Here is a 3,584-nt window from a genome sequence, read left to right as displayed (position 1 = left end):
ACTCATAGACTGAATATAAAGGCTTTGACTGGGATGTGCTGCTGTTATACTGCAGCGCCACCTGTGGGTCAAAAGTAGAAAAGCCACCACCGATCTGCACCTGATGCAGAAATGAAAACGTCCCATTTTTAAGTCCAGAGTTTTGATCTTTTGCGTCAAAGACAAAACTCTGATTTTAAACTCAAAGTGATTTCAATGTGTTTAACTTTGTGTTGAACTAAATCAATTTGTGACGTGAATCCAGGAACTTTAAGATCATAAACAAACATATACACAGAATGTGGTTCTACACACATGGAGACAGACTGAGGGACAAAGGTGGACAATAATAAAGACAAACTAAAACACACTGTATGTGACTCTTTATAGAGGGGTTATATATTCTGCTTGTGTTGTGTCATTTCAATAAACACATTCTTCATGTGAATAAACACAATCGGGGCAGGAAGGTTGCTGGTTTGAATCCGGTTCAGATGGGTCTTCCTGTGTGGAGTCTGCATGTTCTCCCCGTGTTTTCTCCAGGTGCTCCGGCTTCATCTCACAAACACATGCAGATTAGGGGTTGTGTAGATTGGAAACTACACACAAGCTGCTGCTGCTTCAGCCTCTGGATCCTCAGGACACAGCTCAGCCTCCGTCCACACACACTGTCCTCTTCACACTCAGCTCCACTAAGACTCCTCCCTCCTCCACCTGTTGAGAGAAGAAGACATCAGTGTCCCAGAGACTCACTTCATCAGCTGTGAGTCAGTGATGCAGCTCATCCAGTAGAAAGAGCAGCAGGGACTTCAGTCCTGTTCAGAGGTGGAGCAGCTTCCTCTTTGCTTCATGTTCACGTGTTGGAATGAACACGCTAAGAGCTCAGTGTGTGTCCTCTGCATGTCAAAGTGCAGAGTGGACACCTGAGAGGTGGATTTACTGCTGTTACAGGTGAAGACATGTTTCTCTGTGTGTTGATGAACATCTGCTTCTGACAAACTGGGACCAGATGAGACAGATGGACCTCAGCAGAGGTTCTGCTCTGTATAAAGAGCTCCTGGTTACCATGGTGATGAGGACAGGCTTCAGTCCCACTGATCTCAGAGCTGTGACAAAGATCCACCTGATCAGTTCTTCACTGATGAAGTGAGAGGACAAACTGTCTCAGATCAGATGAAGACGTCTCTGTCCCTCGTGTGAGGCTGTCAGCTGTGGTCCAGCTTGTGTAAGTTACAGCGCCCCCTGGTGACATCTGGTAAAAATATAATACGTGACCACAACATAATAACGTGTGAACGAGACAAATAACTCGAGGCCACGAGATTTGAATCTGTTGTTTACTAACAAGACGAGTGCAAGAGAAGAAGACACACACTGTCTCTGAGGACACACACTGTCTCACTGTCTCTGAGGACACACACTGTCTCACTTGAACTACCATACAAACCAGGAGCCAGTCAGATTTACCTTGAGCCTCAAGTTCGGCCTCTATCATTGTATCATTGATTACAAGGCAAAAACACCTGATGGTGCAAAGGGAATTTATGACACATGACACACGGAGCTTCTCTCTCCAGCTTCTCCTTCCTCTTCTCCATCCTTATCACATCAAAGTAATTCATATCTCATCAGTACATGTTTCTGACCTTTGACCCCTTCCCCCGAGTCCGTTTGCCTCATCGCCCACAGATCCAGGACCACAGCTGAGGCCACACCATGGATCAGGATCTGTGGATCGCCTGTCGGAGGTCTCGGTGGTGGATCCAGTTTGGTGGATTCTGTATCGTGCCGGATGATCGTAGTGGTAATGGAGGATCCTATATCATGTTGGCATTGGATGGTGGTGGACCAGGACCGAGGTGGCAGCTGATGATGGATCCTAACTGGCTGCAGTGGACAATGACTGTGGACTATAGTGGATCTGGTCTTGATGCTGGATCAGGATTTTGCCGGCTGCTGACCAGAGACTATGATGCAGCAGGACTGCTTGACATATAGTATTGAAGTTCTCCTTCAACATGTTTCCCCTCATCATTGCTGCTGAAACCTTTCTCCTGATGATGTTCTCCTCTACACATCTGTGTCACTTGTGTCCGTCCTGAGAGAAGGATCCTCACATGTGTCTCTCTGAGGTTTCTACGTGTCTTCACCTGTTAAAAGGGTTTTTAGTAGTTTGTCCTGACTCTTGCTGAGGGTGAAGGACAGAGGATGTCTCACCATGTTAAAGCTCTATGAGACAAACTGTGATTTGTGAATATGGGCTATACGAATAAAAATTGATTGATTGACTGTCTCTGAGGACACACACTGTGGTGGAAACCTCTGACATCACTTCTCTATAAAGACACATGGACCTGTCTCCAGGAAGCTGACTGAGGTCATCTGGTGTTTTGGGGACAGGATGAGTCTGGAGACATTGAGATGTTCTGGGTGAGTTAGAGATCAACTGAACCAACCAGACGTTGATTTAAACTTCCCTTATCCGTCCCTTTAAGGAGAGTGTGCACCACACAACAGTGGAGAGTCACTGTGGTCAGTGGGCGGAGCTTCTATACGGGTTGATCTCCAACTTAACCTGGAGCAGGTGAGCCGTTCATCAGAAGTTACCATGGTGATTTACCTCGTTAAGAAGTGGACGAGCTTCGTGGGACTGAAAAAACTAAACCTGAAGTTAACCTGATAACCACAAATCCTGCTTGGTAGCACAGACCCTGGATCTGTGATCCTGACTGTGTTTAGTAAAATACTGATGAAAGCAGCGTGGACTGACTCCACCCATCTACTGACCTCAGAGTCTCCAGTCGACAGGTTGGACTCTGCTGTAGATCAAGCAGCTCCTTCACTCCTGAGTCCTGCAGGTAGTTTCCTCTCAGATCCAGTTCTCTCAGATGAGAGGGGTTTGACCTCAGAGCTGAAGCCAGAGAAGAACAGCTGATCTCTGACAGACTGCAGTGATGCAACCTGGATAAAGAATAAAACTTAACTGTAAATTAAACTGAGTTCATGTGTGAAAATAACAGACACATATTCATGTCAGCACAGACTCATAACATGGAAGATAAATATGAAATCTGACATGTTGGACTAAGAACGAGTCCTGATTCAGTACAAATAGATTATGTGGACCCGGTCTCTGTCCTGCAGATCAGTTTAGGAAATCCAGAACTAAACTCAGTGTTTTAACAAGTAGCTGAATATTTAAAATGTCACAGATTAATTAATGAATGGATTCAAGTTATGTATGAAGAGGAATTATGTTAAATTAGAATTAAATGAGATAAATTGTGTATAAATGCTGTTTTATAGATATGAGATCTACAAAAGTCAGTCAGTGAACTGACCTCAGAGTCTCCAGTCGACAGGTTGAACTCTGTAGAAAACCACACAGCTCCTTCACTCCTGAGTCCTGCAGGTCGTTGTATCTCAGATCCAGTTCTCTCAGATGAGAGGGGTTTGACCTCAGAGCTGAAGCCAGAGAGGAACAGCTGATCTCTGACAGTCTGCAGTTCTCCAACCTGGATAAAGAAATATGAATATTAGAATGTGTCCTGTTGTTGTGGATCGTCATCATGTCAACACAGACTCTCAACATGCTGCTGACCTCA

General features: G+C 45.1%; 1 long non-coding RNA gene across 1 annotated transcript in view; it reads right to left on the bottom strand.

The window, feature by feature from the left end:
- LOC133000470 (uncharacterized) overlaps positions 1 to 2,934 on the bottom strand; it is a 3,057-nt gene extending 123 nt beyond the window's left edge. Inside the window, exons 1-2 of the long non-coding RNA XR_009678199.1 lie at positions 2,767 to 2,934; positions 1 to 693 (exon numbers count right to left, since the gene is read on the bottom strand). The exon at positions 1 to 693 is cut by the window's left edge and continues 123 nt beyond it. This is a non-coding gene — a long non-coding RNA (uncharacterized LOC133000470). The remainder of the gene's footprint in view (positions 694 to 2,766) is intronic.
- Positions 2,935 to 3,584: the final 650 nt, after the last annotated feature.

The sequence above is a fragment of the Limanda limanda genome, chromosome 4 (assembly GCF_963576545.1).
Source record: "Limanda limanda chromosome 4, fLimLim1.1, whole genome shotgun sequence".
NCBI classification, from domain to species: Eukaryota; Metazoa; Chordata; class Actinopteri; order Pleuronectiformes; family Pleuronectidae; genus Limanda; species Limanda limanda.
The sequence above is the reverse complement of the archived record's forward strand: the minus strand, read 5'-3'. Positions and strand labels throughout refer to the sequence as shown.